The 25,122-nt window shown below is 44.4% G+C and overlaps 1 protein-coding gene and 1 long non-coding RNA gene across 4 annotated transcripts in view; both read left to right on the forward strand.

Annotated features, from left to right (window-relative positions):
- Positions 1-16,171, forward strand: part of LOC144247416 (uncharacterized) — a 146,701-nt gene extending 130,530 nt beyond the window's left edge. The window contains exons 13-14 of the mRNA XM_077788007.1: positions 452-594; positions 14,030-16,171. The gene's annotated coding sequence lies outside the window, so the exon portion shown is untranslated. The remainder of the gene's footprint in view (positions 1-451; positions 595-14,029) is intronic.
- A 2,806-nt stretch (positions 16,172-18,977) lies between these two features.
- On the forward strand, positions 18,978-21,715 carry LOC144247417 (uncharacterized). Of its 3 annotated transcripts, none has more exons than XR_013341131.1 (3): positions 18,978-19,068; positions 19,994-20,126; positions 21,398-21,715. It is a non-coding gene; the product is annotated as an uncharacterized LOC144247417 (long non-coding RNA). The 3 variants fall into 3 exon arrangements; XR_013341130.1 differs by lacking the exon at positions 18,978-19,068 and adding an exon at positions 19,170-19,284; XR_013341129.1 differs by lacking the exon at positions 18,978-19,068 and having other exon boundaries at positions 19,714-20,126.
- The last annotated feature ends 3,407 nt before the right edge of the window (positions 21,716-25,122 follow it).

Consider the following 25,122-nt stretch of genomic DNA (forward strand, 5'->3'; position numbering starts at 1 on the left):
TTCTCCATCCCAGCAGTTTGGGTGAAGGAGACGGGGAGCACCCAAAATGTTGTGGAGAAACAAAAAGGAGATGGGGAACACCCCAAATGTTGTGGAGGAACAAAAAAGAGATGGGGAACACCCCAAATGTTGTGGAGGAACAAAAAAGGGATGGGGAACACCCCAAATGTTGCAAAAAACTAAAAAGGAGATGGGGAACACCCCAAATATTGTGGAAAAACAAAAAGGAGATGGGAAACACCCCAAATGTTGCAAAGAACTAAAAAGGAAATGGGGAACACCCCAAATATTGTGGGAAAACAAAAAGGAGATGGGGAACACCCCAAATGTTGTGGGAAAACAAAAAGGAGATGGGGAACACCCAAAATGTTGTAAAGAAATAAAAAGGAGATGGGGAACACCCCAGATGTTGTGGGACCAAAATCCCCCACATTTCTGATGTGTTTTACAGGGAATTGGGAACATCCAATTTACCCAACCGCTCCTGAAACCCGTGGTTTTATTTGCCTGAATATTGGAGACCTGAAAAACCCTTGAAACTCTCCTAAAGCTGGAAGAGAAAAGTGAACTTTTCGATGTTGGCAGCACTCAGGGGTCAGGTCCTCTGGGGGCCTGGGTGAAGGTGGTGGCCACAACACTTGGTCAGGGCCCAGGACCTGAACTTAAATCTTTTCACTCTCTAGATGAGTAATTCTGGCAAGGTTTTCTGAGTTCCCAGAAATAAGAGGCTCTGTCTCTTCCTAAACTTGTTCAGTTGGTGAAGAAAAAGAAAGAGGAGGCACTGGGTTAACTTCATTGGGTTAATGTGGAAGTGTGAACACGCTATTGCTATTTCAAGGTATCTAAATAACCCAGAAAATACATTTTTTGTGGTAAAGTGGCCCTAAAAACTTAAATATCTGCAAATCCCTATTTGCTGAATGTGAGGAGAAGCTGTGAGGGTTACTGGGGCTCACTTAGGAGTTATTCCAAGAGTGGATTAATAGGATTTGATCCCATCTTGCTTTCAGAGAGGTTACAGACATCACTGCCGTGGTTTGTAGCTCTGCAGCTCCTCGGGACAAGGAAAAGATCTGGGAAAACACAAAGCTGCTTCTGTTTTCAGGAAGGCACATGCCCCAAACACATGCAGGTAGTTAAAAAATGAGGAATCTTCCTGGCACGTTCTCGGCACTACCTTTTTTCCCCCCACATAAATCTTTTTGCAGATGGAAGTGTAAATTTTCAGCTGCAGTGATTCCCATCCAACACAGAGGTTTTTTCCATGAGGGTTGGGGTTTTTAACCTGTTTGGGACTTCTTTAGGAACAGTTTTGTGAATAATCCCAAGTAAGAATAGGCTCTTCTTATTTTGGGATCTTTTTTGTGTTTTTTTTTTTAACCTGTTTAGGACTCCTCTAAGATCAACTTTATGAATAACCCCAAGTAAGAACAGGCTCTTCTTTTTTTGTTTTTTTTTTTTTTTAGATTTTCCCCTGTTTAGGACTTCTTTAAGAGCAACTTTATGAATATTCCAAATAAGAACAGACTCTTCTTTTAGGTTTTTTTGTTTTTTTTTTTTTTGATGGTTTTTTAACCTGTTTAGGTTCTTTAAGAGCAACTTGGTGAATAATCCCAAGTAACAACAGGCTCTTTTTTTATTGCTTTGTTTTTGGGTTTTTTTGTGTTTTTTAACCTGTTTGGGACTTCTTTAAGAGCAAATTTGTGAATAATCCTAAATAAGAACAGGCTTTTCTTATTTTGGGGTCTTTTTTGTGGTTTTTTTTTTAACCTGTTCAGGACTTCTCTAAGAGCAACTTTATGAATAACCCCAAGTAAGAACAGGCTCTTCTTATTTTGGGTTTATTTTTTAGTTTTTCACCTGTTTAGGACTTCTTTAAGAGCAACTTTGTGAATAATCCCAAATAAAAACAGGCTGTTCTTTTTTGGGGGTCTTTTTGTGGTTTTTTTTAACCTGTTCAGGACTTCTTTAAGAGCAACTTTGTGAATAATCCCAAGTAAGAACGGGCTCTTCTTATTTTGTTTTTTTTGTAGTTTTTTAACCTTTTTACAACTTCTTTAGGAACAGTTTTGTGAATAATCCCAAATGAGAACTGGATCTTCTATAATTTTTTCATTGTGATTTTTTAACCTGTTTGGTACTTCTTTAGGAGCAGCTTTGTGAATAATCCCAAATCAGAACAGGCTCTTTTGGTTTTTTGTTTTTTGGTTTTTTTTTGGTGGCAGCATTTCAGATTTGCTCAGCACGCTCAAACTTCAGGAGGTTCAAAACAAATGATTATTTGTAATAATCCTGTGCGAGATGTCAATGAAAAGATCCATCCCCCTCCAAAACCCGAGGAATCATCATTATAAAGGGAGAATGGTCAGTGAACATAATTCAATGTGCATTTTTTCCCTCTGAACAAAGCTGCATTCCAGCTCTTCCCCCTGATGAGAGGAATGTATTGTCAATTAATTAGACTCCCATCATATGTCCTCGGATGCCCTTCCATCATATGCCTTCCATATGTCCCTGTCTCATATGCCTTCCATATGCCCCCTGTGTAATTAAGCTCCCATCATATGGCTTCCATCACGTGCCATTTCAGTGGATTTCCAGGAGAACGTGGCACTGTTACAGTTTTGGACCTTTTGCAAGGAGGAAAGGAGCAGCTCAGGAGCTGTAAACGAGGAGAGGAGGAAGCCAAAAGGAAAGTGGCTTGCCCCGAGAGCTGCCTTTAGTTGCTGGGGTTTGTTTTGCTCAGTTTCAGCAGTGGAGGCACAAAATTGTCTTGTTTTCCTTGGGTTCCAGTCCCACTTTTTATTCATTTCAGCCTCTGGATAGCCAGGGAGATAGCGAGTGTTTTTCAGGGAATGTTTCCACCGGAATGTGAAATGCAAAAAGAAACAATCCACCTCCCAAAACTGTGTTTGTCCTGCGATAGGGAAATGGGAACTTTGTCCTTGTTTTGGGTCTCTGAACGTGGAGGGCCAGAAACATTCCTGGGAAGGAATTCATGGAGAGGGGATGGCACACTCCACTTCCATCCCACATGGATGTGGAGGGCATTGAACCGTGGGAGGCCTTGGGAGATAATGCCCAAGCAAATGTGAGATGGATTCCAAATTTACTGGGATTTATTTGGGATAAAGACCAGAAAAAAAAAAAAAAAAAAGGCACTGATGCTTGCACGTGTAATGAAGGAAATTACAAACTTCCAAGGAGTTATGGAATGGTTTCCAATGAAAGGACAGCTCGTTTGCCTCGTGTGTAATTGTGACTCTGTGCCTTCCTTCTTCCCAAAAACTTCTGAGAAATTTTCAATCCCAGTCACACCTGACAGAAGAGCAGTGACTTCCAAGGGTGCTCTGCTCCGGCTTTGCAGGAATTGCAGAAATCCCATCTGTGCATCCCAAAATCCCAGCCATGCATCCCAAAATCCCATCCGTGCACCCCAAAATCCCATCCATGCATCCCAAAATCCCATCCGTGCACCCCAAAATCCCATCCATGCATCCCAAAATCCCATCCGTGCATCCCAAAATCCCATCCATGCATCTCAAAATCTCAGCCATGCACCCAGAAATCCCAACCATGCATCCCAAAATCCCATTCACACACCCAGAAATCCCAACCATGCATCCCAAAATCCCATTCACACACCCAGAAATCCCAAATACACACCCAGAAATCCCACAGATGCATCCAGCAGTCAGGAAGGAGGTAGAAAGGACAAAAAAGAAGGTTAAAATAGTCATTTGTGCTGAGATCTCTCAGTTAAAAAATGCAGAGTATTTTGTAACATATCCCAGTTTTCCTGGACTGAATGGCAACAATTCCAACTCCCAACCAGTGTATCCCTAAAAACTTTGTATTCCAGCTGCTGGAACATTGTAAAACCCAATATTTGGATGTGTTCTGCCTAGATTCAGTCAGTATTGACCCAAAAATCATCCTGTATTTGCTGTGTGGGCATTCTGCACTGTGTGTAAGTCAGGTGCATTCCTAAGAGACAGGTGGCAGCTCTTGCCCTGCCTTAATCTTTAATTTTGAGCTCAATCCTCATTTAAATCACACACAGCAAATACCAGCAGCCCATCTGAAAGCTTCAGGTCATTAGGGAAATGATTTGGGAAATATTTTGTGGTCTTGCACCATCATTAGCTCGCCACAGTTGTAAAGTGCATATTAAGGGAAGCTTTTAAGCCTCTTGTAGAACACCACTGAAATTTTCTGCCCAGAATTGCTGCTCAAGTGTTGCATTCTGAAATATTTTATTCTCCTGCCTTGCTGGGCAGCAAGAAAATCCTCATAGCAGCGCTCGTGTTTTGCTTCTCTGTTCTCACATGGTTGTGAAAAATGAAACTTTCATCATGTGAGAGATTTTTTTTTTTTCATTTCTTTTTTTTTTTTTTTTGGATTTTTAACCACCGAGTTCTACACCCAGCTGAAACTCTGCTGCTCCCTCCTCCATCAGATGCATGAAGCAGAGTTGAATTTTAGATAAAAGTGGGATGGGGTGGAGTGCCAGAATGACTCATTGTTCCATCAATAAGGCCCCGAGTGTTCTGTTGGTGCCGTTTCCAAACGGGTAAAATTCCTGCCATGACTGGAATTCCAAGCCCAGCAACCTTGGGAGCAGAGTGGGGTGATGAGCATGGGGTGATTCCATCTGGATTCCGGCCTCAAAGCTGAGCAGATGGGTCAAAATAAGAGAATTTCAGTCGCCACACTCGGGAAATATTTAAAATTAAATAAGTGAATAGTAAAAGTATAGGGTTTTCTATAAAGTGATAAATAAAAATATTTAAATAAATAAAATAATACTAAAAGTATAGCATTTTATATAACATCATAAATACATTAAAATATTTAAATAAAACATTAAAATAATACTAAATGTATAGAATTTTATATAAAGTTATAAACACATTAAAATACGTAAATTAAATAAATTAATACTAACAGTATAGAATTCTATATAAAATGATAAATACATTAAAATATTTAAATAAATGCATTAAAATAGCACTGAAAGTGTAGCATTTTATATAAAATTATAAGTAAATTAAAATATTTAAATAAATACATTAAAAGAGCACTAAAAGTATAGAATTTTATGTAAAATTAGGAATAAATTAAATTGTTTAAATAAATAAAATAGAATAGCACATAAATAAATTAAAATATTTAAATAAATACATTTTTTTCTACAAAATTTTGATCTCTTAGGGACACAGATGTCGTCTCAGGGAGATGGGGACACTGATTTTAATGTTCAGGGAAAGGATGAGCTGGTGTGAAGCAGCGGAATATTTGGAAATGAACTCTGAGGCCACAGCAGGGCGTGCACACCTCTCTCTTTTAACCAAATTTTCCTTCTCATTCCCATTTTTCCCTCTTTGTAGCTTGGGGATTTCGGTTCATTCCTGGTGGGAGTTTTTGGGATAAATTCTGTGCCCACTCAGGCGTCAGGCAGGGACAAACTCAGAATTGTGCTGTTGGACCAGCAGGGTTTCAGCAAACTGGAACAGAAAAGAAATCTCACGTCTGGAAATTTCCCATAGCAGAGGAAAATCCCAAATATTTGGGAATGCATCCCCCCCCTTCCTTTTAATTTGCTCTTTAAATAAGCCAAAAATCCTGCTCGCCCTGACTCTGCTGGTGCTTCAGGCAGTCCCACTTGCATATATTTAAATTTATACATTCAAAATATAAAATGTATTCTCCCCGAGCAAATCATCTGCACATGCTATAGGGTGAAATTGGCCTCTTTGTGCAATGTCATGGCCCTGTTTCCTGGTGAAATAAGTTCAAGAATCAGGTTTCTGGGGCAGACATGGAAAGAAATTGAAATTTTCTTCCTTCTGTCTTATCAGCAGTGGCTCCTCCCTCCCACCACATCCACTCCAGACCCTTTTGAAAAATCATTGAATTCTTGATGGGCAACCAGACTTTGCTGCTTGTTTTTCTTATATCCAGAGTATTTGTAACTCAAGCCATGAATTTTAGTTTTTATGAACACTTTAGGCCTCATTCCTCTTATAAAAAGGGGGTGGATAAACCTCTGCTCAACACTAAAGGGAAATTTTTGGGTGCAAAGACGCTAAGATGGCACAGGAGCTGTTCCACCAGATCCGAGAGGACAAAAAGTGGCTAAAAAGGTGCCAGCAACAAGCAGAGATAAATCTGAAATTGAGGCACCGAACCATGCCCATCAGAAAGGAAAAAACCAAAAAGAATGTTCTGAGGAAAAGGAAGGATGAGGAGGGAGACTGGGATTCTCTCAGTTTCACAAACTGAGTGCAAGGAGTGAAATTAAATAGTGAAAAATTCAAACTGTTTTATAAAGCCATTCTTTTTCCACCAGTATTTAATTTTTTAAAAAAAGGAATCTAGTTGCTTTTAGACTTTAATGGGAACTTTGCAAGTCTAGAACAAATTAGGTACTTGTGTTTTTAATAACCATACACAGAATTATGGGCGTTCATTGTAATAACTTTAGAACTGAGCTTGGACTCCATAAGGTTTGGGATGAAAAGCAGCAACTCAAGAGCAGGGAAAATCCAGTGGGAAGGGCAGATTTGGGCTGTCCAAAGCTGCTAATTCTGGTCACTTCTGGGGGAAAATGTTGGGGAAGTCTGGAGCGTGGTGCAGTCCGTGGATGGCTCCTCCGAAGGACTGAGCACAGAATTTCCCAATGGGAAATAAAAGTGAAGAGGGGATGGGTGTTTGCTCTTCTCCCAGGCTCAGCAGCTGTGGGAGCCCAGCTCATCCCTCTGCTGCCCTGGGTACCCCCAGACCCTGGCAGGGGCTCAGAGACCCTGGCACAAAGTCAAAAACACCTGTGGCTTCCATTTTAGCCCGTGGAAAAAAAACTGCCAACTTTGTGTGAGGAATTACAAGCAACAAGGGTTTGAGCAGTGTGGGAGTTGAGTTAACACAGGGTGAAAAAGTAGAATTTTAGGGTTTTTAGAATGGGGTTCAAAGGGATAAGATGGAGGGATTTGGGTGTGTCCTGCTCTTCTTCTCCCTCTCCTTGCCCTCCATGTCTTGGTGTGATGGTGACACTTTTCTGTTGGTTTAAGGTACAAACACACTGTCCAACATAAATGACAGATATTGGCACGTTATTGTAAACATGGCACAGGCGGTTTTTGGTATAAAATGCAAACACCCCCTGAGGGCAGACAGAATGCCATGGCCGAGCTGCTGGACAGAGCTCAGCAGGTCAGAGAAAGAATGTTCTAAATAAGGGAAAATAAAAAACCTTGAGAAGCTGATCCTGCACATTTCCTTTGGCTGCACGGGCTGGGAAATGAGGATTTTACACTCTTGGGGTCACCTCGACACCCAGACCCCGAGCAGCAGCTGCAGTGCTGCAGCGCTCATGGCAATTATTCAGAATTGTGGCACTGATAATTCCTGTGCAGTGCAAATGAGAGCAGAGGAAGGGCAGCGACATCCCAGGCCAGCAGAGCATCACTGGAGGGCTGGGTACAAAACCCAGCTCAGGCAGCCACAGATGTGCACCTAAGCATGGGCTGTGGCCTTTTTCCTCCTCAGGATATGAGTTTCCTGTAAGCCTGGCACTACCAGAAGTCACAGAAGTTTCAGAAGCAGGGAGGGTCACAGCTGGCTCTGCTTTCCCAGCCCTGTTTCGCTCCCAAGCCATCCTGGCTGGGGATTTGTGGTGCAGCAGCCCAGGCTGGTGTGAGATTTGGGGTCACCACAGTCCCTGGTGAGTGCAGGCAGCCCCTTTGTGCTCCTCAGCTTAAGTGAGATTTAAGGAATTGCTGCAAGCAGCAGGTCAAACCCATTCTGGGATTAATGGCACTGGTGTGGCTTTAGTGAGAAGTTTGTTTTGCTGGTGTTTGAAGTGGCCTCTCATCTCCTCTGACAACAAACTGCAGCCGTGGCATCCCAGAGGGGCGGCTGCAGCCTCAGCTTCCCCCTGGCTCTGCACTGCCTGCCACAAAGGATGTGGAGCGTGGGATTTGGAAAAGAGAACGAGGAGGAGATGGGAAAACGGGAAGGAAATTGGAAGGGAAGAAGGGAAGACAAAGGAAATTGAAAGGGAAGAAGGGAAAACACAAAGGAAATTGGAAGAGAAGAAGGGAAGGAAATTGGAAGGGAAGAAGGGAAAACACAAAGGAAATTGGAAGAGAAGAAGGGAAGGAAATTGGAAGGGAAGAAGGGAAAACAGGAAGGAAATCGGAAGGGAAGAATGGAAGGAAATTGGAAGGGAAGAAGGGAAAACATGAAGGAATTTGGAGGGGAAGAAGAGATAACTGGAAGGCAACTGGAAGGGAAGAGCTAAAAACACAAAGGAAGTTTGAAGGGAAGAAGGGAAAACAGGAAGGAAATTGGAAGGGAAGAATGGAAGGAAATTGGAAGGGAAGAAAGGAAAACAGGAAGGAATTTGAAGGGGAAGAAGAGATAACTGGAAGGCATCTGGAAATTGGAAGAGGAAAAAAACACAAAGGAAGTTGGAAGGGAAGAAGGGAAAACAGGAAGGAATCTGGAAGGAAAGAAGGGAAAATACAAAGGAAATGGGAAGAGAATAAGGGAAAATGTGAAATTGGAAGGGAAGAAGGGAAAGCAGGAAGGAATTTGGAAGGGAAGAAGGGAAGGCTCCACTGCTCTCTGCTGCAGATTTTGGAGAGTGGGAAAGGAACTGATTTTCTAAGAGTCCTGAGATAGTTCAGTCACGTGCTTGCCTTCATTTGCATGTGAGAATAATTATTGAATGAGGAGTTAACCAGGGGAGGTGTTAATGGAAAAAACACAATCAGTGTCCAGTGCATTCCATGTTTGTAAAGAGGTAGTGAGGCTGCTGAATCAGGGCTGGTTGGAGGTTTTAGGATTGAAGTCACTGCTCAGAGATATCATATTTATTTTTTTATTATTTTAGAACACAATAAATTTATAATACAAGAAATATACTTTAAATGTATAATGTTATAAATAAAATATTTATGATATTATATGAATTTTTATTATTGCTTCACTCTCAGCAACAGGGAACTCTCAATCCATACTCAAGTCAAGGGTTAAATGTTTAATCCATAAATTAGTGATGGGAATCAAGAAAAGTCTGCTTGACATCTGAAATCACAGAGAGGTTTTATTCTCTGTAAGGAAAAAAACCCTCTCTAAATTATTTAAAAATTATTTAAAGCCTTTTTCTCTGGGCCAGTGTTTGCTCTTGGTTAGGAGTGACTTTGTTCACTCAGGGTTTTCCTCTTCTAGGGGAGCTGGCTCCTGGTTTAAATGGCAAAGGCAATGTCTCCAGTGCCACTCCCATGGATCCTGCTCTGAATTTTGGGTATGGAATCGATGTCATTTGGTCACCTCCCTGTCCCTGGGTCAGCTCACAGCCAGGCTGCGGCAGTGACACCCAGCCTGTCTTTAACAGCATTGCCCCAATTTCTGCTGGAAATCCACTTTTTTGTTTGCTTCTTACTCTGAAATCTCAATGGGTTCAGAACCCCAGCATGGTTTGGGTTGGAAGGGACCTTAAAAATAATTTAATTCCACCCCTGCTGTGGCTGGGACACCTTCCACCATCCCAGGCTGCTCCAGCCTGGCCTTGGACACTTCCAGGCATCCAGGGACAGCCACAGCTTCTCTGGGAATTCCATTCCCACCCTCACAGGGATGAATTTATTGCCAATATCTCATCTAATATCCCTCTGTGAGATCGCAGCCATTTCTGGAATAACAGCGAGCACAAAACCAACCTCTCTTTGCCTGGGTTAGCTGGGGGAGCTCTAAAAGCCCCAGACAGGACAGAACTCCCTTGGGAAGCTGCAGGACTGGGAAGCAGCTCCCTCCTGCCACATTGCATCACATCTGAACAGGGCTTTTGCATTATATATTAGCAGAGATTTGTCCTCAGATACCCTCCTCTGGAGAAGGCCATTTTTAAATCTTTAATAGGGCATTAGAGCAATTTGCCTGTGATTTAGCTCTAAGTGGGCAAGGAGAGTGGTGACAAACGAAGCCGGGAGGCCCTGAAATTCTTTGAATATTCCATGTTTTCCTGGAACTGTGAGGAAAACGCTGCCAGAGAGGTCTTGGCAGGTTTTCTAGGTGGCTGGCCAAGTCTGAAGCAAACGTGGATGGTTAACAGGCTAATGTGGCTCTGGTTCCAAGCTCAGACATATAGAACATACGTTTTTATTTAAGAAATCCCACCACATGGAGGAGCAAATGTAGTGCTAATATAGCTTCCTGAAGGAAAATGGCAAGGGGAAAAAACAGTGTCATCTTCCACGATAAAATAAGAGTTCTTTTGCCCTTGCTTTTTGGGGACTTGGGGCTGTCAGCTGAAGGAAATGAAATCCAGTGGCTTTCCCATGAGGAGCCCTTATTAATCAGGAATGGCTTATGGAGCAATAGTCTGTGTCTGAGGGAAGAGGCAGAAGTTGTTCAAAGAATGGATTTCCGTTGCCAGATTGACTTTTTGTTGTTGCCATGCGAGTAATTAAAAGTGGCAATTAAGCAGGAAAGTGATCAAATAATCACTCGGGAGCTGCTGCTGCACTTGGCTCCACGTGGACCAGCAGCTCCAGCGAGGAGCAGGGACCACCCATGTGGGTCAAACAGTGAGGATGAGGGGCTGCTGCTGAATTATCCCAGTTAAAGGTGGCTTTGGGAGGGATTTCTCTGGGAATTGGTGTTTCCTGTGGGAAGCACGAGTTTGGATTTCCTGGAGACACCAGGTGAATGAAGGCTGGCACTTTAATCTTGTCCCTTGCTCGTGTGCAGCTCGTGGGGCTTGTTTTATTATTGATGGGCCGCACAGCCTCTGCCTTTCGAGCGAAATAATTTCTTTTTCTTTATTAAGCCCTTGATGCAGGCCCAGAAGTTCTGCTGTGGGCTCCCTGTGGGGTCTGGGATGAGTCACTTATTTTTCTTTGGTTCTGCTCCCTGCCTATAAAATAGAGGTCCTTGTTCCTCCTAAGGGAGTTGTAAAGGCAGAGGAACTGATCCTGAATGAGCTGTTCAGAGACACTCACGCTGGAATTGCAAGGATCACACCGGGAAGAAATGTTTCTGATTTTTGCTTTGCAGAGTCAACACTGATAAGATTTATCATCCAAAACTATTTTTATGCAATCGCCTCGAGAGCGTTATTACAACACATTAAAAATCCTCAGCAACGTGATTTATTATCAGCGTAAATAGGCCGAAATTCAGATTTTTCTGCCTGTTTTCCTCACGTTGCATCTCCTGGAAGTGTTAAGGCTGTCTTTTTGCATTACGGGCAGGAGGAGCAGTGAGTTAGGGTGCAGCAGAGGCTGCAGTGAGGCGCTGCAGAAGTGCAGAGGGGCAGCAGGAGCTGCCTCCTGCTGCTGTTCCTGGCACGAGCAGCTCTGCTGGGCCCAGCACGGTCCTGACACTCGCCCTGTCTCTCACATCCCTCTCCAGACGTGGCTCCCTGGTTTTTATCTGCTCCCAGCACCAGTGGAGTGGCTGGACACCAGCTGGGTGTTTCTGCATCCACAGCCACAGAAAAACCATGTTAATTTTTCCTACTTTACCACCTTAAGATCCAATCACTTTATGGCCTTCTCACCTTTATTATTTCAGGTTTATCCAGGGAGGGATGGAGCTGGAGCTCAAGGAGAACCTGTTCATTTCATGGCCTTTTCACCTTTATTATTTCAATTTTTCCCTGTTATACAGAGAGGGGTGGAATCAGAGCTCCAGGAGAACCTGTTCATTTTATGGCCTCATCTTTATTATTTCAGTTTTCCCCCTTTATCCAAGGAGGGATGGAGTTGGAGCTGAAGGAGGATATGTTCATTTTATGGCCTTTTCACATTTATTATTTCAATTTTTCCCTGTTATCCAAGGAGGGGTGGAATTGGATCTCAAGGAGAACCTGTTCATTTTATGGCCTCACCTTTATTATTTCAATTTTTCTCCATTATCCAGGGAGGGGTGGAGTTGGAGCTTAAGGAGGACCTGTTCCACCACAGACAGAATTCCCCACCTGGAGAGCCCAGAGCTTTGATTTTTGGTAGCAACACCGAAATATCTCAGCATCCCAGAGTCTCCCCTGTGAGCACACATCCCTTTTCCCCAGGAGTTTTCAGTCTGGGTGGATAAAGCAGGCAGGAAAGGGGAAGGGATGGAGAGACTCCAGAGATCCTCTCTGCTGCTTTGGGATTGCTCTGTGCCAGGGATTCCCCTGTGCTTGGAATTTGGGATTGCTCTGTGCCAGGGATTCCTCTGTGCTTGGAATTTGGGATTGCTCTGTGCCAGGGATTCCCCTGTGCTTGGAATTTGGGATTCCTCTGTGCCAGCTCCTCCCGTCCCTGTGCAGGGATTGGTGCCTTGCACCCACCACCAGCTGGAGAAAATATTTTGGTGTCCTACCCTTGGGTTTCATTCTTAAGCAGTGGCTGGAACATGTTTTTTTTTTTTTTTTCTTGCGAGAAATATGGTTGGAGGGATTTTTTTTCCCGTTTTAAATTGTGTCAGGTGTAGTAATAGAAAACCTGGGAAAGATGCCTTTGTTTTGTCTTTTAGGCAGCTCCACCCTCTCTTTGAAAAGAAAGCAGGGCTGGTGAGAAGGGTGAGGAGTCTGACGGGAGCTCTGGGGGATGCTGAAGAATTCTGGAACTTTGAGGTTCCTCAGGTCCCTCTGAGACATCAACTGAGGCTCAGGCTCCCAGCTCCTTTCTTAGGTGCAATAGTTATGTTATTATCAAGGATTGAAAATACTGAATTTCTGGAGGAGATGGGAATGGATGTGTGGACTGCAGCACTCCAATCTGGGAATTACAATCCTTATTTTCCATAGTGACCCTAGCACTCCTTTCCTACTGAAATACAATTCATTCTAGCTCTCTTCTCAGTCTTGTGGATCTTTAATTTTTCCACTTTTCCTGCCAGCTCAGATTCCCAAATTGTCCCTAAACTTTCTGCAAGTTGAATTTAAGTTCAGCAGTTTAAGCTCCAATTGAACAGCCTCAACAGGTATTATTTTTACTGGCTTTTTCAGGGAAAAAAAAAAAAAAAAAAAAAGAAAAGAAAGATTTTATTTGATTGAGGGACTCCACCTTTTCATGCAACAACTCTATTGGAATTTGAATTAAAGTTTAAAAAAGCATTAAATGTTGACCAGACATTTTTTTTTTTTTTTTTTTTTTGTGGCAGCCTTGTAGGGTAACATATTCCTACAGCTCCATCTCTTAGTAACTGATTTATTTCAAAATTTGCCAGATTTCAGGGTGAAACCTCAAATCTTATCTCCCCAAACCAGGTTAGATTTAATAAATAAGATTGAGTTTAAGAGTGAAATACGAGAATAATAATAATTATAATAAGAGAAATAAGAGTGAGCTCCTTGGAGCTTTTTTTGTGTTTTGAATTAATTGAGTCTTTAACTTTTGGTGGCCCTGAACCCACGTGAAATGTGAAAGGTTTGGGTGCTTTATGTGAGATGGATTTGGCAGATCATGCCAGAGTGATGTAATCATTCTTTGTGTGTCTTCATCCACATAATGTTGGGTTTCACCTTGAATTTCAAATTGGTTAAACCCATTTTGTTTTAGGAGAACTCAGGATCAGGGCAGACAAAACAGAAATTCTGGGTACGGTGTTGCCACTTCTCTGATTTTGGATGAATCAGTCTTTGTGACCTTTCTCTCCAAATCCCTCTGTGATATTGGCTGACCTTTTGTTGAATTCTTCCCTTTTCCCTAATCCTGGGTTTCAGTAAGTGCAGGGCTTTTCCCACTGCCTCATTTCCCTTTTCCCTTGCTTAAGATCCAATCATTTTATGGCTTTCTCACCTTTATTATTTCCATTTTTCCCCGTTATCCAGGGAGGGGTGGAGTTGAGGCTCAAGGAGAACCTGTTGGCAGAACTGAAGGGTGGGGGGAAAATCCAACCACCACTTTTTTATGCTTGGGGGAGGCAAAATCTGCTGGTTTGGAGGGGAAAGTTGCTGGATGAAAAGGATTTGGTGGTGCTGAAATGGGCCTGGGATGATTCTGAACCACGCTCTGTCCTCTCTGTTGAATGCCAGGGGATGAGACGAGGGTGACAAAATCGATCTGGACACTGCAGCTTCTTCCAAGGATCCACAACCCACCAGGGATGTGGTAAGTGTTGTCCTGATGGTTCTGTGTTTTTACAGAATGCTGATTTTATCAGTGATTTGCTGTGCAATTGCTCTGCAAAACAGTGAGCCTCAAATGAGAAGCTTTTGGTTGTCAGGAGCACCATTCTGGAAATGTCTAAATCATGACAACTTCGCCCAGTTTTGCTTTGCACTCTGAATTTTACCTTTCCTCGCATCATTCGAATTCTTGATTTTTATTACTGAATTTTTTTACTCCCCTGAAGACATTGTATTAATTTGGAGACTATTCTCATGTATGCTGTCCTTTACAGCTGAGCTCTAAGCGTTATTTTAAAGATATTTCCTAAATGATCTCTGTCCACTTGGCCCAGAGTGAAGTTATTGACTGGTCTCAAAAAGGCCTCAAGGTTTTGGAGTTAATGCTGAAGTCCCTAAAGCTTCCTCCCTGGCTGAACATCCCTTCTCCTGTGGCTTCCCCTTTGAATTGCTAATTCCAATTGATCTGAGGGGGAAAAAAATATTGTAATAGTTTGTATTTATTCTACTTTCTGCTACAACAGCACCTACCAAGGACTCTCCTTCCTTTGATCCTGTCTCCATGATTAAATTCATTCTTCCTTTCTGTTTTCCAGCTTCTCTCTGCAAACTTTCACTCCATTTCTGCAAGAATTTCCTGCAAACCATATCCCTGAGAGCATTAGTGGAGGGGATACCAATTTTATTTATATTTATTTACAAATGGACTGCAGAGACTTGGCCCCTTTTTAAATATGAGAACAATTTTCAGGCCTCTTTCTGTTGTGGTTATTTCACTCCAGAAAAAAAATCAAAAACCCCAAACCCAACAAACCACAGAACAACAGAGAAATATGAGAAGTTGTGGAAACCCCTCAAACTTTCTCTGTTTAAATTTTGAATTCCTGGTGGTCACAGGGCCAGGTGATGCTGCCAGTTGTGGGTTTTTTTTGTAGTGCCTGGCCTAGAGCAGCAAGCTGAGTTAAATGCAAAGTTGGGATCAAACCAAACAGAGCGACACCTCTATTTTTTATTATTTTTGTTTTATTATTATTTTTATTTTATTATTTTTGCCAGCCTGGAGGCCTTTAACATTTTGGTATTTGAGTGTTTGCAAAACAGGGTTGCTGCAGTCCAGTAAATGAAGTGTGTGGACCTCGGTGGTGATTCATAAAAGCAATTAAAAGAGGAAAGTGCTTTTCCTCTGAGCGGAATGTCTTGGTTGAGGATGTCCTTAAGTGAGTGTGAAGTGCTCAGGGGATGGGGGCTCTGTGTTCCAGGCCTTGGATCTGTTTCCACCAAACACTTCTTTATCACCTGCTGCTGCTGATTAAACCAAATTTTTTTTTTTTCTTCTCAGAATCCCAGAGCATTTGGGGTGGGAAGGGAGCTCTGGAGATCCCCCATTCCCAGGCAGGGTCACCTGGAGCAGGGACACGGGGACACATCCAGGATGGCTCCGGGCAGGGAGAACCCAAAAACCTCCCAGGGCACCTCAGGGTTGAGGTGGAATTTGTTGAATTTTCCTTTGTGGCTGTTGCTCCTTTTCCTGTCACCCTCCTCTGACACCTGCCTTGGGGATATTTGTATGGATTTAAGAATGAAATCTTACTGAGTTTCTACTTCAATATAGTTCCCATTTCTCCTTTCTTAAATTTGAGGACAACCCCTCTGAGGATGCAACATTTCCCGTAGGGCAAATGTGGTTGTGGCAACATAAATATTGGCTGTGATGGATAATTGAAATTCATCAAATATTATTTTTTTCCCCCCCGCCTAGTGCAACTCCTTGGCATTTCTGACCCTCCCTAAATACAAACCACCCCGTTTGTACAGCTTTAAAGTGATTTTCCAGGAGCAAAATGGTTTTTTGGTTGGAGCACGATGGAGTTGCACACGAGGATCCATCAGCAGGGCCTGAGGCATTCCCTACAAACCTCCCTTGTGGCTTTTCCAGCTTCCCAACCAACCTGGTGGTTTTTAGGGATGGTTATTGCTGCCTCTCCGAGGGGATTCCTCTCTCTTCTCTTGGAGCTTGCACAAATTGAAGTTGTGCCTCTCGTTGGCTTTGCCCTCCCTTCCTGCCCTTGGTTATCCCATCCAAGGGAGGCAGAGGAGTTTCCTGATTTATCATGGATCATTAGGTGGAAGTAACCATTCTTAAAACATCAGGATGGATACAATAATTAGGGATGTGCTTTTGTTAACACCGCCAGCCTCTACCCTCTTGTACAGTACCCTTGGGTACTAAATAATTACCCACTTTGTGTGGTTATCTAGCTCACTAATTACCCACAAAAATTGGGGTCAGGTGTTAACTGCTTGAAATAAGTATCCTCCGAAGGCTTGGCTAAAGTGTATAAAGAAATTGTATGTTTGCTACAAAACTTTGGGAAAAAAAGAATCAAACATTTTTTATTGGGAAGGAAGATCAGGAGACAATGGATGTGAAGTGCTCTGCGTGATGGCAAAATCTTGCAGTGGTGGTGAGGGACTCTAAAGGGAGTGAAAGGATGGTTGGCAGATACAGTCACTAATCCAGACTACTTTTCCCAAAGATTTGATCCCTCACTACACAGGTTGGATTCTTCCCTTATCTAGGCTGATGCCACTCAGGATTATGCCGGTATAAATAAGAAAATTTGTACCCGTGCATTCCCAAACTGACTTTGCTGCATAATCCCACCTCTTCCATCACCCAGAGGCTTCTGCATTGCACCCAATAATTTAATTACGGGCTATATATTTGTTTCCATGCGTTCATTTTAGCTGTCCCCAGCTCCGTGTGCATGCAGAATTTCATTCTGAGGCTGCTGCTCAATAAAACGCAGTTTGCTTGGAGCAGTAATTTCATTCCTGTGCTCAGGGAGTTACCCCAGTGAGTCAAAGATTTCTAGATAGCCCCACCCTGCCCAACTTCCCGAACACTCACACTGCAGCCACTTTCTCCTTGCCAGACCCACACAAGCTGTCTAACCAGCCAAAATCCCAAGGGGCAATCCCAAACTCCTGCCTCCCCTGTTTCAGCCCCAGAAAATTGGGAAATGAAGCCACAGCAGCCCTAAAGCCCCTGAAATATCAGGCAGAGGGATGTTTAACAGCCTTTCTTCCCAACCTGGTGCCTTGCATAGGTGATCCCTGCTTTCAGTAGGAAGGGAAAGGATTTCAGGGCGAGCTGAAAGGTGTTTCTGGAAATCCTTGTGGCTTTGGGTGCACAGATACCTTTAATTCCTGAGCGTCTGTGCGGTGCTCGGTGTAACAAAGGAACTGCCTGGATTTATTGCTGGATTTTGCATGAGATGCTTCCTCTCCTCCACAGCCAGACCCACTTTCTGTTCCTACAAACACCTTTTGAAGCCTGTGTGGGTTCAGGTATTAAACATCACTGTCCCCAGCGTTTGGGCAAACGGGGGGGCTGGGGAAGGCCCCAGGGTGAGGTTTTGGGGCTACCTGCGCCCCGCATTGTGCCGAGCATCCCTGGGAAAGGCAGGGCTCAGCCTCCTGAAGCACAATGCAGATTTAGTCGTCATCTTTGTCTCTCCCCCCGCGCCCCCCCGCTCCACTCCCCGCTGATGTTAACTGTCTGTATTATTATTTATTGTTATCAGGGGATTTGGTTTGATCAATGAAGTGTATATGCGTCTGACGGACATTCGGGGAGGAAATGCTTGCGGAATGAGTAACATGTCTGCAGTGGAGGGTGTGTGAGAGGCAGAGAGAGGGAGCATCGCTACTAGAAACATTGACTGATGAGTTCATTTTAAAATCCAAGGGCATATAGCTGGTAAATTAGCACATATTGCAAATATAGTCTGGTGCGAGAGGCAGCGGCGCTGCCATTGAGCGCAGGGGTGGGTGTGGAGGGGAAGGGGGGGTCGAGGAGAGGAGGTTGTCAGCTCTAAAGTCATCACGGGCATGAGCCAGGCAGTCTGCCTGCCTCACTGCAGGCGTGGGGCGTGCGATTTCCACGGGCGGCTGCGGCGGGGCGGAGCGGGGGCACCCGCGAGAGCCAGCGCCGGGTTTGATTGTTTTAAAACCCACCGCCGGGCGCGGGGATGCCAGGCGAGGGGCTGCGGCCCCTCTGCTCCCCCCTCCAGCCCCTGCAGCCCCTCGGGAAGGCGGAGCGGGAGCGGCCGCCGGAGGGTGCCGGGGCTGGTACCCGGCGGGGATGCGGCGGGGATGCGGCGGGGATGCGCCGGCGGGATTCTGCCGGCAGCTTGAGAGATTATTGGGAAGGGTGACCGGCAGTGGAGTGTGTGAGTGTGTGAGAGAGTGCGTGAGTGTGTGAGAGAGTGCGTGAGTGTGTGAGAGAGTGCGGCGCTGGCGGCGGGGGGAGCCGGGTCCTTATTCTGTTAAAGATTTAAGTAGGCATGCAAGGAATCTCTAGGATAGTTGGCAAAGGGCGAGGGTGGGGAGCGGGGGGGAAGGATCCAAAAGAGTCTGTAACCAGACACTGAAGCTTTCCAGGAGTGAGAGTGTGTGAGAGAGAAGGAGACAGAGCGAGAGGAAGAGAGGGGGCAGTGTGGTCTAGTACATTTTCATCTGGTCGTTGATTTGAGCCTGATGCTTGCTGTCCCTCAACAGCCTCCCTTGCCTGGATTTTTTCTTTCCCCCTCTCCTCTCCTTTCCCTTCTAATTCATCGAAGCCTAGGGGAGCCAGGAAAGATTAAATGTGCTTTCGAAAAGGCAGCCACTTCATGCAGCTATGTCTGCTTCCCCCCCACACCCCCCAGCCACCCCCCCACTCCCCCTTTTTTTGAAATAAAAAGAAAAAAAAAAAGAGAGGGGGAGACAGAGAGGGGGAGAAGGAAGGAGGAGGAAGAGGAGGACTATAGTTTAATGATGTCGGGACTGGCTGATCCAGAAGGAAAGGAAAAAAAAAAAAAAAGAAAAAAAAAAAAAAAAAAAGAAAATATTTGAGCTCCTGGACGAGGAAGGACTTTGGTGAATGGGCTCAGACTCCTGAGGTGAGAAAAGGACGGAGTGAATGATGATGATGATGATGGCTCCGTAATGGTGCCTGTTACCGCTGCCCCGGGCGGGCGGCGGCGGGGCCGGGCCGGGGGGACCTGCCCTGGGCAGCGCCGGATATTTTGCATTTTTAACCTCGGGCCCTCCGGTGCGCTTCGCCTTCTCCCCGCCGATGCCGCTGGGCCTACAGCGGCTGCAGAGCTGGGTGGAGGGTGCGGACCCGTATTATTTATTTGGGCGGGGGGGTGGGGATGGGGGGGACGGAGGGAGGGAAGGGGGAGAAGAGCGGAGGGAAGGAGGTGGCAAGCCGGGGACGGGATCCTGCTCTGGGTTATGGCCGGCGTAAATTTCCATTGGCTGGGGGTGCACAAGGTGCTCGGAGAGAGGAGTCGGTGCAGGATGGAGTCCTTTGTGTGTGTGTGTGTGTGTGTGTGTGTGTGTGTGTGCTCGCACCCTCCTCTCCCGGGCCAGCCGCTTTTTCTCCAGGTTTTCCTTTGAAGCCCCGGCCGGCGGCTGGCAGGGGAGGGCGGCCGGGGCTGCGGCGCTGCTGCTGCCCGCGCCCTTCCTCCTCCTCCTCCTCCTCCTCCTCCTCCACCTCCTCCTCCTCCTCCTCCTCCTCCTCCTCCCCGCTGACAGTCTGGGGCTCGCTCCGGCACCGGGCTGGCCCCGGCTCCCGCAGCCCCCCAGCAGCCCCGTCTCTTCATCATAATAATAATAACAACAGCGGCGGCGGCATTGCCGGGCAGCGCGGAGGGCGGCAGCGAGCGGAGCTGCGGAGGAATTCGGCTCCTTTCCCTTTCCTCCCCCCAACACCCCCCCACCAACCAACCCCCCCACCACCTCTTTTTTTTTTTTTATTATTTTTTCTCCCCTCGCTTTTCCCTGTAGCCCCTATTTTTTTTTTTTAACCAAAAAAAAAAGGGGGGAATGATGTTAAAGAGCGCCCAGCTGCGCGCAGCGCGCACCGCTCGGGTGTCAAAGCACCCAGCCCGCAGCGGGCACTGCCCGGCCCTTCTCCGCAGCGCCGTGACCGGAGCCTGCCCCGCTTCGAACGGTGAGTTTTTACAGCTTTTACCTGCTTTTTGGGCCACTCGGGGGTTTTTCTCCATCGGCGGGGCTGGAGGGGGCGGGGAGGCAGCGCCTCGCTGCCGCTGCCCTCGCTTTGTGCCGGGGCCGGGGCGAGCGGCGGATTGCTGCTCCTGGTGCTGCATTCCTCCTCGGTGAAACAATGAAAATAATTCCGTCACTGCCCCACACTTCCTCCTCGTTATTTAAATGCGGCGACTTTTTCGTGGGTTTGTCGCAAGCGACCTTGTTGGGAGCTGGAAGGGAACCTGCCGCGCCATGTCATTTTTTGATTTTTTTTTTTTGTTGTTGTTGTATAAACGATTAAAAATGGAATGTATTCTCTCAACAGAGGGTCCTTAGAGAAGCTCTTTCCTTGCACCTGTGTGTCCTGTTTTGTAATCTTGAGCCATGAATTGAACTTGCCTGCTATTCTTTTCCTCTTTCTCCTTTTGATCTTTTTTTTTTTATGATTATTATTTTTTGATCCCCGTTGGTTTTGGTATTTTTTTTTTTTTAATTTTTTTTTTTTTTTTTTTTTTTTGCAAGGACTAGTTTGTTGCGCCCCTCTCAATCCCTGAGACCCTAACTTGTGATGTTTAGCTTTTAAATCCACGGGTTAGGCTCTTGGGAGCTGTGAGTTGTGCTTTGACATCTTTATTTTATTTTAGAAAAATTTCCTCTCTCTATGTGTATATGTGTGAGCGCGGGTGTGTATATTTAGAGCCGTATACACACACATACAATAGTGTTTAGAGACCTTTTAAGGAAAAAATAAGTGTATTTCTCCTCCTTAGTCTCCATCGGCTGATGTAGGGCGGTGGTTATGGCCATTTTCTGTCTAAAAATCAAATTAAAATTAGCGTTCGTACCGCAGATATTTTTTTAGTTATTTTTTTTTCTTTTTTAATGTGTGTGTGTATATTCACGAGATAATTTTCCAGCTGATCCAGATATGGGGGTGTATGTGTGTACACACAGAGTGATTATTATATATGCGCGTGTAGATAAGATATACACGATATGGATGCATATAAATACAGTTATTGAGGTGTGCGTGGCGATCCACAGACGTATTAATTAATATAGGTAAATAAAGCGATAAATATAGATATTTCAATATGGAGGAATATTAATATCACGCCTGTGGTAAAAGAAGATTTTTTTTTTGCAGAAGGCCAGTGCATAGAGCATCTCAATTTTGATTTTTTTTTTAATTAATTAATTTTTTTTTTTTTTTGCCTTCCCCCCCTTCTTGAGAGCAACACAGAGTACCCTGAGAGCGTGACAGTAACAGCTCGGTACATTGGTGCTTGACCTCAGCTGAAATCCCAGCATGCCTCATGCTTCCAAGTTTAAAACTGAACGATTAATCTTGGAAATGTGCTCTATGGACACACCAAAAAAAAAAAAAAAAGGAATAAAAAAATTAAAGAAATTAAAGAAAAAAAAAAAAGGAGAGAGGAAAAATAAAAAAAATATAAAAAGCCAGGAGATGGGTTGGATTTTATAGGTTGGAAAAATAAAAGTGCAGAATAAAATGGTTGCATGTTTTAATGGTTGGAAAGTAAAAAGAAATGCCGAAGTTTTCTTTTGAGTCCTTTTCTAGAATTTCCAGCTTTGCTGCTTTTCCGGGCAATATGATATGTAAATGATGCACCAGAAATGTTCAAAATGTTTCCTGCTGCTGCTCTTTTTCTTTATTAGATTTTTTTATGTTGCTGTAAAATTAATTATGGTTGGAACTGTATTTCTTATCTCTGTTCTGCAAGGCGATTTATAATGAAGTTACTGTACCTTGTTATGGCACCAAATTACTGTTGGATATTTGAATGCAAATGCTTGAACTTAAAACGATGCACCAAAAATTAATTGACGGTGTAACATTTTGATATTTAAGAGCTTTAGGATATGTTTGCTGGTTCCTGTTGTTAAACAGTTATTGAACTGGAAAAGGTTGCTTGCTTGATTTTGATTTTGATTTTTTTTTTATTTTTCATGAATTTTAGCTGGTTTTTTTTGCCACTGTAATTTCACTGGGCGTTTTACCTCCGCGAGAAAAAAAGGAAAAAAAAAAAAAAGCCAAGAAAGCCTCGTCCTCCTGAATTTCTCTATTATTCCAGACCTTCTTTAATTCCAAAACGAGCCACATTTATTTTCTGTTACCTGCTTGGCGTGGTAAATTTGCAATGCGGAGCGCTGGAGCCCCGCACCTTTGTCCAGCCATTACCACACCCGCTAAAAATCGGGTTTTTTGGGGTGCTTTTTTGGGATGCTTTTTTAGGGGTGCTTATTCGATGTGCTTTTTTAGGGGGTGCTTTTTTGGGATGCTTTTTACGGGATGCATTTTAGGGGTGCTTTTTTCGGTGTGCTTTTCTCGGTGTCCTTTTTTGGGGATGCTTTTTTTGGGGGTCCTTTTTCGTGGTGCTTTTTTTTGGGGGGGTCCTTTTTCACGGTGCTTTTTCGGGGCTGCTTCTTTTGGGATTTTTTTTGGGGGATGGTTTTTCGGGGTGCATTTTTCGGGGCTGCTTTTTTCAGTGTGATTTTTTTCTGGGTGCTTTTTTTGGGGGGGTCCTTTTTCTGTGCTTTTTCGGGGCTGCTTTTTTTGGGGATTGTTTTTGGGATGCTTTATTCGGGGTGCTTTTTTCAGTGTGCTTTTTTCGGTGTGATTTTTTTGGGGTCCTTTTTCGCGGTGCTTTTTCGGGGCTGCTTTTTTGGGGGCTGCTTTTTGGGATGCTTTTTTCGGGGATGCTTTTTTCAGTGTGATTTTTTTCTGGGTGCTTTTTATGGGGGGGTCCTTTTTCTGTGCTTTTTCGGGGCTGCTTTTTTTGGGGATGCTTTTTGGGATGCTTTTTTCGGTGTGCTTTTTTCCGGGTGCTTTTTTGGGGGGTCCTTTTTCGCGGTGCTTTTTCGGGGCTGCTTTTTTGGGGGATGCTTTTTGGGATGCTTTTTTCGGGGTGATTTTTTCGGGGTGATTTTTTTCTGGGTGCTTTTTTGGGGGGTCCTTTTTCTGGGTGCTTTTTCGGGGCTGCTTTTTTTGGGGATGCTTTTTGGGATGCTTTTTTCGGTGTGCTTTTTTCCGGGTGCTTTTTTGGGGGGTCCTTTTTCTGGGTGCTTTTTCGGGGCTGCTTTTTTTGGGATTTTTTTTTTTTTTTTATGCTTTTTGGGATGCTTTTTTCGGTGTGCTTTTTTTCCTGGTGCTTTTTTGGGGGGTCCTTTTTCGCGGTGCTTTTTCGGGGCTGCTTTTTTGGGATTTTTTTTTTTTGGGGATGCTTTTTTCGGTGTGCTTTTTCCCTGGTGCTTTTTTGGGGGGTCCTTTTCCGCGGTGCTTTTTCGGGGCTGCTTTTTTTGTTTGTTTGTTTGTTTTTTGATGCTTTTTGGGATGCTTTTTTCGGGGTGCTTTTTTCGGGGTGTTTCTTTCCTGGTGCTTTTTCGGGGCTGCTTTTTTTGGGATTTTTTTTTTTTTTTGATGCTTTTTGGGGTGCTTTTTTCCTGGTGCTTTTTTCGGGGGTGCTTTTTTTTTTTGGTGATGCTTTTCGGTGGCGCTTTTTCGTGTTGTTTATTTTCTTTTTTCCCTTTCCCCTAGCTTTCACTCGCGATTTTTCCCCCCGCAGAAGGGAAGGCAAGGGGCGAGCGCGCTCTGTCCGCACGGCCGGGCTGGATCCCCCGCGCATCCCCGCGCATCCCCGCGCATCCCGCGCATCCCGAGGCGGGGGATCCCCGCGTTTTGAGCCCCCCAATTCCCCGCTGTCCCCTCCCCGGGGGTCGCTATTGTGTCCGCGGTGCGGGGCTGCGGCAAAACAATGGGCGGGGAGGGTTGGATGGGGAAGGGCAGGGAGGGGGAGGACGGAACCCGCGCAGGCTCCGCGCCCCTGCGCGCTGCCGAATTGGGAGCCGCTCCCAGTCTAGACTGGCCCAGACACATCAATTACCGGGGCTGCGGCTTTAAAGGGACAGAGGTGGCCCCAAAATAATAAAAAACGAGCGGAGGGGGAATGGAAATAAGAAGGGAAAAAGCGAATTTTGCGCTCCGCCGAGGATGGTTTTGCAGCCGGGAGAAAAGGAGGGAATAGCGGCTGGAATGGAAGGATTCCCCCCCAAACATCCTTTTTTTTCTTATTATTTATTTATTTATTTTCCCCCTTCGCTGCAGAATTCCAGGCGCAGGTTCAGGGGGATTCTCGGTCGTGCCCAGAAATGTTCAAAATCAGCCCCGTGGTAAATCCCCAGGCGGAATGGTTTTCCAGAAAGAGCAGAATCGTATTCTGTTCCAGATAAATCCCCAGCCGGAATCGTTTCTATTCCAGCAGATACAGCTCAGCCCAGAACGATTCCTGCCGCCGTTTTTACCTTCTGCAGACAAAAGGAGGGATATGGCACTCGAGGTTTATTTTTTGGCTTATTCCCCTGGCTCCAAGGCTTTCTTCTTTTAGTGTTACAGAGTTTTTTCTAACAACAATTTCATCAGTTTCCACGATTTTATGTTTCCATTAAAAAAAAAAAAAAAAACAAAAAAAACGAATCTGTGGACAAAAAGACAGTTTTGTGTCTTCCAACGAAAATAGAAGAGAAAATAATTATTAGGCATTAATCTAATCAATAAATAGAATAAGTAAAGCTTAATAAGGATTGAAGATCTTTTTCAGCACAAAATAAAAAAACACCAGGCTGCATTGAGTTTCAATTAAAAGTGTATCTAATACACTGCCACAATATTTAATATAACGCATTGCTAAATATTCTGTGCAATATATGATGCCAATAATTAAGAAGGAGAAAGATAAGCAAATGAGGCATGGGATTTTTTATTTATATACAGTTATTTAAAAAAAGAAAAATCTGAACTTTTGCAAAACTCTGGTGTCTGAGAGTTTTGTCTGTAGCTTTGAGCTTGGTGACTTTGACCTCGTTGTGGCTGAGTTGGAACTTGCTCTCCCAAGTTGAAAGGCACACAGGGTTTGGTGGCAGGAAAAGGTAAAAATAAA

Source organism: Lonchura striata, chromosome 23, assembly GCF_046129695.1.
Source record: "Lonchura striata isolate bLonStr1 chromosome 23, bLonStr1.mat, whole genome shotgun sequence".
Taxonomy (NCBI): Eukaryota; Metazoa; Chordata; class Aves; order Passeriformes; family Estrildidae; genus Lonchura; species Lonchura striata.